The sequence below is a fragment of the Raphanus sativus genome, chromosome 5, assembly GCF_000801105.2.
Source record: "Raphanus sativus cultivar WK10039 chromosome 5, ASM80110v3, whole genome shotgun sequence".
NCBI classification, from domain to species: domain Eukaryota; kingdom Viridiplantae; phylum Streptophyta; class Magnoliopsida; order Brassicales; family Brassicaceae; genus Raphanus; species Raphanus sativus.
This window is the reverse complement of record NC_079515.1, coordinates 19,226,942-19,238,170: the sequence shown is the minus strand read 5'-3', so window position 1 is coordinate 19,238,170 and position 11,229 is coordinate 19,226,942.

The following is an 11,229-nucleotide window of genomic DNA, read 5'->3' as shown; positions in this document are numbered from 1 at the left end:
TAGTTCAAATTAGGATGGATTTGGATTTGGACACCGCCTAAGGGCATGACTGGTGTAACCGAAGCGGTTGCAGTTACGGTTGCGGGAGTCTGCGGGTGCGGGTGATTGCGGTTTTAAACGTTTTCTAGAGATTTGTACGATTGGTACAACGGTTAAAAATTGTTGCGTTTGCAGGACTCTTATGACTGGTAAACTACCAAACGAAACATCTGTTAAATAATAATTTAACAATATTTACATTTTATATAATTATAAAAATATTAAAAATTATAATAATATAATAATATAAAATTTATATTTATAAATCATATTATTAAATTTTTAAAATTTATAGAAAACATTTTGGTTTAAATTTTTTATAATATAAATTGAAATATAATATGTATACATTTTAAAATTTCTATTATTTCAATTTAAATTTTTTATTGGATATTTTTAGTATTATTTTTATTTATTCTGTATTTTAAAAAAAAAAATTTATCCTCCCGCAATCGTCCGCAACCGCAAACGCTAGCTGGAACCAGCTTTTGATTTTAAGAGGTTCGGAGCGGTTTGAAGCGATTTGTAGCGTTTTCTCTGATTGTTTCGAAACACCAACAATAACTATAAACCACAAAAGCTGCGTTTGCAGGTGATAGCGGGAAAACCAGTCAGCCCCTAAATAGAACAATACATCCTGAGGCTATTGGTTGGTTATTGATGGGGTAATCAAACACAAGGTACTGATTTATCTATTACTAGATTTTGACCCGCCCTTTAAAGGGCGGGTATATTTTTTGTTTTAATTTAATTCTCATGTTTTCTTTGTGATTATATTTGTATTTTTCTTTGTAATCATATTTGTATATAAATCTTAATTAAAATATACTTTATTAAATAATAGAAATTTAAAAATTAATTCGGTATATTGCCGGTCGAACCCGCCAAACCGCGAATTTCAATTTTGTTTTAGTCAAAAAATATGACCTGCATAACCCGCAGACAAATAATTTGTACCATCACCTGCCCCATTTAATTTGGATATCCGTGGGTTATAATTTTTTTAAAAATAATTACTTAATTTAGTTATTATAAAAAATTAATATAAAAATATAAAAAATAAAAATAGAAAAATATATTTATAATTAAAATTATATATTTTTAAAATTTAACAAAGTTTCTTTAATTACCATATATTTAAAAAGTGTTTACTTTTGTTTTTGGTTTTGTTTTTTAAATATTTTTCGGGTCGGCAGATACCCACAATCCAAAATTTATCAACCCACACCCACCCCGAATAAAATACTCATAACATGTATCCGCAAATCGATTTTTTCAAATAGTTGAACCAAATTTATGATCCATCCTTAAAATGATGGATATATTTTTTGTTTTATATTTTTAAAAATCAACTTTTAGCTTCTTTTAAAAAAAATGGAAAATTTTGAATATTTTAAAAATATTGGAGTGATTCAATTCTATCAGGAGATTAGAATAATTCTTATCATACATAATGATACTTCTTATCTTTTATAAACTATATATATTGAAGTTGATTTTAGTAATGAAAATAAATTACATAAGAACTCTTACAGTATATAATAACTTAATGGCAACTACATATAAAATTTGTAGGTTGATGCGAGAATATATTAGTTAGAAGTTACAGGATTTTGAAAATAATTTGTTTGGTGATTTAGTTAACAAACTCAGTTAATTTATACTTCGTTAGTTATAATGAGATATACTAACTAATATATAATCTACTAACTATAAGTTAAAAATTGAGACAACTTTAATAAATCGCTTATTAAAACTTGTGTCTAACAGTAAATCTTGTTATGAACTCTATAATAATGACTAAATTATTTTCTCAAAAAATATACATGACTAAATTAAATATTATTTACGTAGTTCCACTATGCAAAGTACTATATCAAATTGTATAGTATTTTTAAGCGGCTACTATAATCATATATTAAGTTATTCTGCACAAATTTTTATGCAGGTTCTGTGATGAATTTGTTGAATCATTAATCTTAAAACCAAGAATAAAGTTCTTGAGGGTGTTTGAAAAATATATATTAAAAAGCATGTGATATAATGCATAAGAGGATAAATCTGCATAAAGTAACTTGTGTCATTTCTATGTATGATCATTTAATACGTCGACCGAGTGGAAATTATTGTTACGGTTAATAAGATGATTAATTAGTTAATAGGTTATATAAAAGGTCTCTTTTTCATTTACAAAACTACCCTTAATGAGATTTTAAATTTTAGGCAAATTCATAATGGCACAAAAAGTAATATACCAGGTAAAAGCAAGGGCAAAACTAAAAAAGAGATCCTGATTTAATAGTATTGACTAGTATTGTCTCTAGCACGCGTATTGTTTATTTGTGTTCAGAATATACTAAATATAGTGTATATATAGGCTTAACAAAGTATTTAAAATAATTGATGTTTATATGTTACAAAAGTCTAATAGAAAGGAGCCAATCGGTTGGACCCTAGAAAAAGTGGATAAAAACACTTATTTCAACATGGCCTTTCAGCATCATATATTTTTCTTCAGGAACTTTGTAGTAATGAGTATTTTATCATGAATTTCTAAAAAAATTCAAAAGTTTTGTATAAGCTCTTACAATCGTGCCTATATATTCGAGCACTGAAACATATCAGTAAAAATATTAACCACTAAACTAGAGTAACTCTTTTTATTAGTGGTGTAAACATTAACTTATAATGATATACGTTTTGATTTTATCAAATAAATCTTATCAATTTTTATAATTTTAGTTTTATCAAATATATCTATAATATTTATGTTTTTAATAAATTTCTGAATCTTTATTTTATAAATTTAAATTAATGACTGTTAGTTTAAATATTTACCTTTTAGTATTATTAAAAATAAAAAAATAAAGTCAATTAAAATTTTTCAAATTACGTTTGAAATATAAAGTCAAATTTAACTTATAAATTTAATCTATAGACATAAAAAACTAAATTTTTTAAATAATAAATATATTTTATTTTTAATAAAATAAAATAAAAAATAAATTAAATGTTTAAAGAAATAATAATTAATTTAAATTTACAAAATAAGGTTTCATAAATTTATTTAGAAAAAACTCAACAACTATATATTTATTTGGTAAGATTAAAAAAATAAATAAATTGATAAAAGGGCTTATTGCAAAAGTGACTCAAAACTTGAATTCAAACAGAAAACTAACCTTTTCTTTTGACTCATTTTTTTTTTGAGTTTTTAACCCCACATCTGCATTTTATCTACGAAAATGCCATTAACCCTTTTTTTTTTTTTTTTTTCGAAAATGGCTTCTTTACTGTCTCAACCTCATTTTCTTCAAGTATTTACAATATTGCCACTGCCATGAATAGTGGGAACAACCTTGTACGAACTGTTTGGAGCTTTTAATGCCCTTTAATGCACGTAAATCTCTTTACACTCTCTCTGTTTCAATTGTTATGAACTAAAAACAACATTTCTTTCACTTTCTCTCCATATTCATCCAAAAAACTGAAGCTTTTGATTCAAAATTGTTTGGAGCCATATTTCTTTCGTTTTGACTTACGGTTGCTTTCGTTTGAGGTTCTGGGTGGTTGGAGAAGACCCTGTGTGCAAACAAAGTCATCTCACCTAGTTGAAGGTACGAATTTGAATTTTTTTCAAAATCTGTTCGCGTAGAAGACTTACAAGTAAGTCATCTGTATGTAGAAGACTTACTGATGAGTCTTCTGGTCAAACGGACGACTTAAACTAAGTCGTCCAGCTTTGTTTGGTGAAAAAAAACAGTCCAGACGACTTATATATAAGTCGTCTACGAGAAACAGGCTAGTTTTGCATTTGACCGAATCGTGTCAGATCTTTGACTATTTCTGGACGACTTATAATTCAGTCGTCTCTCGGAAAGTTAAAATTTCAATATTTTATTAAACTAGACGACTTACGTGTAAGTCGTCTTAGGTTAGTTTTGTAGTTGAAAAATAAAACTTCATAATTTAATTTTTACCAGACGACATAATATAAAGTCGTCCCGTCAGAAGACTTAATTTAAAGTCGTCCGGGGAAAGCAAAGTCGTCCAGAATTTTCCCAATTAAGTCGTCCAAACCTTGCTTATCCCGGACGACCTTAAATTAAGTCGTCTAGCTGGACGACTTTTAGTTAAGTCGTCTGGAGAAAGTTAAATTTCAAGTTTTATTTTTCAATTACAAAACTAACCTGGGACGACTTACGTGTAAGTCGTCTAGTTTGAATAAAATATTGAAATTTTTACTTTCCAGAGACGACTGATTTATAAGTCGTCCAGAAATAGTCAAAGATCTGACACGATTCGGTCAAATGCAAAACTAGCCCGTTTTTCGTAGACGACTTATATATAAGTCGTCTGAATTTTTTTTTTTAACAAACAAATCCGGACGACTTAGAATTAAGTCGTCCCTTTTAATTTTCAATTGCAAAAGTGACCTCTTTAGACGACTTACCTTTAAGTCTTCTGGACGACTTAAATCTAAGTCGTCTGCGATAATGTTTGTTGAACTTCTTCATTTTCTCTATGTTTACTAATGTGTTTTATTTTGAATATTTGCAGATGATTTTTAAGTTACATGCAGTGTATGGAGAATGGTTGTTGAGAGATTTCCGTTGGGATTTTGTGGTTGATGATCTCAAAGGAGCAAGATTGTTTTTATTGAATGAAGATTCAACACATGCTGAACTTGTTGCAATGGCTCAAGAAGATTATAACCTGGACATGAGATCAGTGACTGTGGAGATTAGCTACTCATTACCAGCAGAAATGATGATGACTCCAAGCAGTCCTCCCATTCATGTTACAAGTGATAGACAAGTTCGAAACTTGCTCGAGATACTCAAAACGCATAGAGTATGTCTTTGTGTATCAAGCCGCAGCAAGGTGAAACGGTTTCAGAGAAAAGAGAAGAAGCTGGTGATAATGATGAAGCTGGTGAATGGGAAGAAGATGTTGGTGATAATGATGAAGCTGGTGAATGGGAAGAAGATGTTGGTGATAATGATGAGGCTGATGAATGTTTTGAAGATGTTGGTGATAATGAGTCTGTTGAAGATGAAAATCAAGATGGGGAGGAGGAAAATGGGGAGGAGGAAAATGGGGAGGAGGATGCTGATAACACTATTGTTGGTGAAACGGATCAGAATGGTGGGGATTACAGTCTTTATGGAAAGGTTCTAGATGAGGACGAGGAAGATGATGATAATATTTGTTTTGAAGAAATTGAAAAGACATATGCTAAGACAAATGCTATTGAAGGAGGAAAATCGGATTGTACCAGCATCTATGTCAACCAGAGTTTTGTTAGCAAGGATGCACTGCTTTCAGAGCTGCGGTTGACAGCAGTGAGGGGTAGGTTTTCTTTCAGAATATACAAATCAACAAAAACTCTCCTTGTGGCAATATGTCGGGTTAGCGGTTGTGGATGGAAGATCAGAGCGAGTGTGAAACATGGGTCAAACACGTTTTGGGTAACAAAGTATGTGGAAAAACATTTATGCTCAATTGGAGACCGAATCGCTCAGCGGAGACACTGTACTCCAAAGTATGTTGGTAGTCTTTTCATTGATCGTGTTGGGATCATTGATGGGATAACTCCACAGCATATCACTGATGCAATGAAGAACATGTTTGGCATGACGCTTGATTACACCACTTCATACAGAGCACTGTTATATGCACAGAAATTGGTGAGAGGATCAGCAGAAGAAGGGTATTCGCGTCTGCCTTCATATCTCGAGCAAATCTCCATTGCAAATCCTGATTCTATCACGGCTATAGAACTTGATTCTGAGAAAAGATTTAAGTATCTATTTCTCTCTTTTGGAGCTTCTATCAAAGGTTTTAAGTATCAGAGAAGGGTCATTGTGGTGGATGGAACTCACCTAAGTGGAAAGTATGGAGGTGTTATGTTAGTTGCAGCCGCACAAGATGGCAATTTTCAGATATTCCCATTGGCTTTTGGGATCGTGGATGCTGAAGATGAACCTTCTTGGGAATGGTTTTTCACAAAATTGGCTAGTTGTATATCTCATGACAAGCCTCTGGTGATAGTCTCTGACCGGCACGCGGCCATTAAAAGTGCGTGTGAGAAGGTGTTTCCTTGGGCAACCCGAGGAATATGTTATTATCACCTTCAAGATAACATTGTCAAAAAGTTTAAAGGGAAACATCTCATGTACTTGGTGAAAGGGGCTGCTTATGCGCACACGGTTCACGATTTTAACCGGTACATGGCTGAGATACGGAGTGCAAACCCGGAACTTGCAACGTATTTGGAGAAGGCCGACGCCAAGCTATGGTCAAGGGTTTATTGTAAGGGGAACAGGTTCAACATAAAAACAAGCAACATCGCTGAATCTATTAATTCCGCACTGAAGCGAGCAAGAGGATTTCCGATTCCGTTCCTGCTGGAGTTCATAAGGCAGAAGTTAGGAAAATGGTATTGGAAAAGGAGACAAGATGCTTTGAGTCTCCCAACTGTACATAGCCGGGGTGTTGAATACTTGCTTGCTGTTCGATCAGAGATAGCGGATACGATGACGGTCGAACCAATTGATGGATGGCGTTTCTTTGTCAAAGGTGGCAAAATGGACTGTGCGGTTGATTTGGAACATGTAAAGTGTGGTTGTGGTGTCTATGGAGTGGAGAAAATACCTTGCTCTCATGCTATAGCAGCTGGAACACATGCTGGTGTGCATATCGACACACTTGTATGTCCACTTTACTCAAAGAATCATCTGTATGCAGGATACTCAGAGAATATATATCCTATCGTGTCACAACATATTGAGGAACGAGAATGCTTTCCTCCAAACGTAAAGCGTGGTCCGGGGAGACAGAAGAAATCAAGATGGCAATCTTGGTTGGAGCTATCTAGGATGAGGGGACACAAACCCAGGAAGAAACACAGGGCACGGAGATGCTCAAACTGCAAGGAAACTGGCCATACGAAACCACAATGTACACAACCAGTTGACTAGTTGTCCAGACGACCTAAATATAAGTCGTCCAGTCTTGATTACCCGTCCAGACGACTAATTTCTAAGTCGTCCAGTGTTTCGTCTACCTTCTACGAAGTCGTCCAGTGTATTAGACTACCTTCTACTATCCCTTCAAGTGTATTTTTTTAGACGACCTTTTACGAAGTCGTCCAGTGTATTTAAGTCGTCCAGTGTATTTAAGTCGTCCAGTGTTTAGACTACCTTCTACTATCCCTTCAAGTGTATTTTTTTTTAGACGACCTTTTACGAAGTCGTCCAGTGTATTTTATTTTTAGACTACCTTATTTTTTTTAGACGACCTTATTTGTAAGTCGTCCAGTGTATTTTATTTTTAGACTACCTTATTTTTTTAGACGACCTTATTTGTAAGTCGTCCAGCTGGAAAACCTTCCAGACGACTTATTTGTAAGTCGTCCAGCTGGAAAACCTTCCAGACGACTTATTTGTAAGTCGTCCAGCTGGAAAACCTTCCAGACGACTTATTTGTAAGTCGTCCAGCTGGAAAACCTTCCAGACGACTTATTTGTAAGTTAGAAAATCTATACAAGTTAGAAAATCAAATAAATCATACATGCCCACAAACATACAAATAGATTTGTGTAAACAAATAGTTCAAATATACAAATAGATTTGTGTATACAAATAGTTCAAATATACAAATTGATTTGTGTATCTATACAAGTTAAAAAATCTATACAAGTTAAAAAATCTATACAAGTTAAAAAATCTATACAAATTGATTTGTGTATCTAATCATACATGCCTACAAACATACCACCATCCTCATTATCTTTCAGATGCTGATCAACAAGCTCCGTCCATATAGCCAAAGCCATAGTATCCCTCATAGTCTTCGCATTGGACCTAGCAAAGTCTTTAGGGCTAAAGGGGACCCCAAGAGCATGACATTCAATGTACTTTGCAGCGTACACGCCACAATCACCATTGTTGGCCGTGGGTACATCTTTGAGGAGTCTCTCATAAGTGTATCGCTCCAACCCATGCATCTGGTCTCCGCACTCCACAATCAGATAAGGGACCATCTCGAGAAAAGGCTCCATTATCTCATCCCATCTTTCTGGTATGGTAGTTGAAGGTATGCTGTCCCAGACGACTATGTGCCTCTTAGGGATCGATATCCAAATAGCCACCCAATGTTTGTTGTCCAAGTTCAGTGGCGCATAGATATCATCAATGTCCTCCCCCCACTTCTTGTTTGATTGGCAAAATGAAGGCATTGATCCGTCATACAAACTCGCCGCCCCACTAGGTAGCATTTTTCCTAAACCATTGTGATCAGACGACGATGTTTTGAAGACCAGATACTGTTCTCTCCAAGACTGGGTAAAGTTGTGATCCAGGAAGCACATTCGCTCGCTCCGGAAACATTGTGGGTTCTCCTTATACCTCTGCCTCAGCACATTCATCCAAGCATCTATATGCTGCATATAAATAATACAAGTTAGAACCTTCCAGACGACTTACAAATAAGTCGTCTGGAAGGTTTTCCAGCTGGACGACTTACAAATAAGTCGTCTGGAAGGTTTCCAGCTCGAAAACCTTCCAGACGACTTATTTGTAAGTCGTCCAGCTGGAAAACCTTCCAGACGACTTATATATTTACAAATCTATACAAAGACAAGTTACCAGACGACTTATTTGTAAGTCTTCTGGAAGGTTTTCCAGCTGGACGACTTACAAATAAGTCGTCCAGCTGGAAAACCTTCCAGACGACTTATATATTTACAAATCTATACAAAGACAAGTTACCAGACGACTTAAAGATAAGCAGAAGACTTACTACGTCTTCCAGCCATGCTTTGGATGTCCGGAGTTTTTGATACCACCAAGTTGGTGATGTACGTGGTTTGTCCTCTTCCTTAGTGAAATAATCACTGCAAACAAAAAGCAATCAGTTTTGGTAGACTAAATCAAGCTATTATGGGTAAAGCAATCACTTACGGATCAGTTTTCAACCAATCAGCGAGCTCCTTCATCTTAGGTCTGTTTAGTGTGGGAAATGGATTATACTTTCCCACTCTAAGGAGTTTCCTTCTCTCTGCCGTATAAGGAGATATCTGCGTGGGAGCAGGTTTCTTCGTTCGTTCACTCCTTGCACGCACAGAAGCAGTGGGAGCTGTTTGGTCCAATACAACCAGGCTCGGTTCTGAAGCTGAAGCTGGATCGGTGGAAGCGAAGCTCGGTTGTTGATCGTTGGAAGCGAAGCTCGGTTGGTCAGTGGAAGTGAGAGGAACAATCTCTTTGGAGGTGACACCATCTGCTTTATCCTCCGGCAAGATCTTATATACCGAGATCGCCTCATCTGCTGTATCCTCCGGCAACAATCTCTGCAATAAAAGAGAACAAGTTAACCCTGGACGACTTAAATAAAAGTTGGGAGAGGATTTGGTTCCAGCTGGAGTTCAGACGACTTATTTGTAAGTCTTCTGGAAGGTTTTCCAGCTGGACGACTTACAAATAAGTCGTCTGGAAGGTTTTCCAGCTGGAAAACCTTCCAGACGACTTATTTGTAAGTCGTCCAGCTGGAAAACCTTCCAGACGACTTATATATTTACAAATCTATACAAAGACCAGACGACTTAAAGATTTGATATTAACCTCTTTGGGCAGAGGAGAAGGCTGTTTCTTTTGTGGAGAAGGCTTTTTCGTTTGAGGAGCAGGCTGTTTCGTCTGAGGAGCAGGCTGTTTAGTTTGAGGAGCAGGCTGTTTCGTTTGAGGAGCAGGCTGTTTAGTTTGAGGAGCAGGCTGTTTAGTTTGAGGAGCAGGCTGTTTCGCCTTTTGAGGAGTAGGCTTTGCCTTTTGAGGAGCAGGCTGTCTGGTGGGAGGAGTAGGATGATTGGTTTGAAGTGGAGGCTGATCTTTTGAGGAGTAGTCTGTTTGTTACTAGCCCCGGTTTCTGGGGCTTGTGGGGTAGGGTGTTTTTTACTAACCCCGGTTTCTGGGGCTTGAGGGGTAGCCTGATTGGTGACACCAACCTCTTCTCCACAGCTTCCAATCTATCGGAGATCTTCCTAATCTCCCTGATGCACTTCTTAAACCCTCTTTCATCATGTCACCTAAGTCCTTGAACATGTTTTCTAACTCCTCTCTGGTCACCCAACTAGCCTCTTCTCTAGCCTCTTCTGTAGCCTCTTCTGTAGCCTCTGTAGGAGCCTCTTCTCTAGCCTCTTTAGGAGCCTCTTTAGGAGCCTCTTTACGAGCTTTCTTCCGAGGTCTCTGATTGTCTTCCTCCACCTCCTCCACAACCATCTCTTTGGCTCTTTTCGATGGAGTCACAAACTTGGGTTTTGTACCAGTGACTTCCCAGCAATCCATGGTCCACTTCCACGGTCTCCGATCATACATCACTTTAATGATGTTCTCCGCGGGCGTCATCAACCTCAGAGTCCCATTTTGGCCACATTTCACTAATGTCCTTCTCAACAAAGTTGATCACGCGGGTCTGCAGTAAATAGAAGAAGAATCGAGTTAGATATTTGAAACAAAATACTAAATAGACGACTTAATTATAAGTCGTCAACTAAGTCGTCCAGCTGGACGACCTTCCAGACGACTTATTATAAGTCGTCTACTAAGTCGTCCAGCTGGACGACCTTCCAGACGACTTATAATAAGTCGTCTACTAAGTCGTCCAGCTGGAAGACCTTCCAGACGACTTATAATAAGTCGTCTACTAAGTCGTCCAGCTGGAAGACCTTCCAGACGACTTATAATAAGTCGTCTACTAAGTCGTCCAGCTGGAAGACCTTCCAGACGACTTATAATAAGTCGTCTACTAAGTCGTCCAGCTGGAAGACCTTCCAGACGACTTATAATAAGTCGTCTACTAAGTCGTCCAGCTGGAAGACCTTCCGGACGACTTTAATTAAGTGAAGATGGAAAGGTACCTGACTCAAGATAGCAGCTTTCATGAATCTGCGGCCTCTGCTGCCGTCGTAAGCCAGAATCGGTGGAGACGGACTGTTTGCTCTGGGTAGACCAATACTAGCACCCAATCCCGAATAGCTTCGTACGCCCAGACCTGAAGAACTTGTATAAAGCCATCCACGGTGTAACAGCCAGTAATATCTTTGTTCCACAAAGAGTCCATCAGCACCTTAAACGCGACTCTCCCCCATGGATAATTCTCAAACCTTTCTAAATCCATCACTAGCCTTGCGAGAGT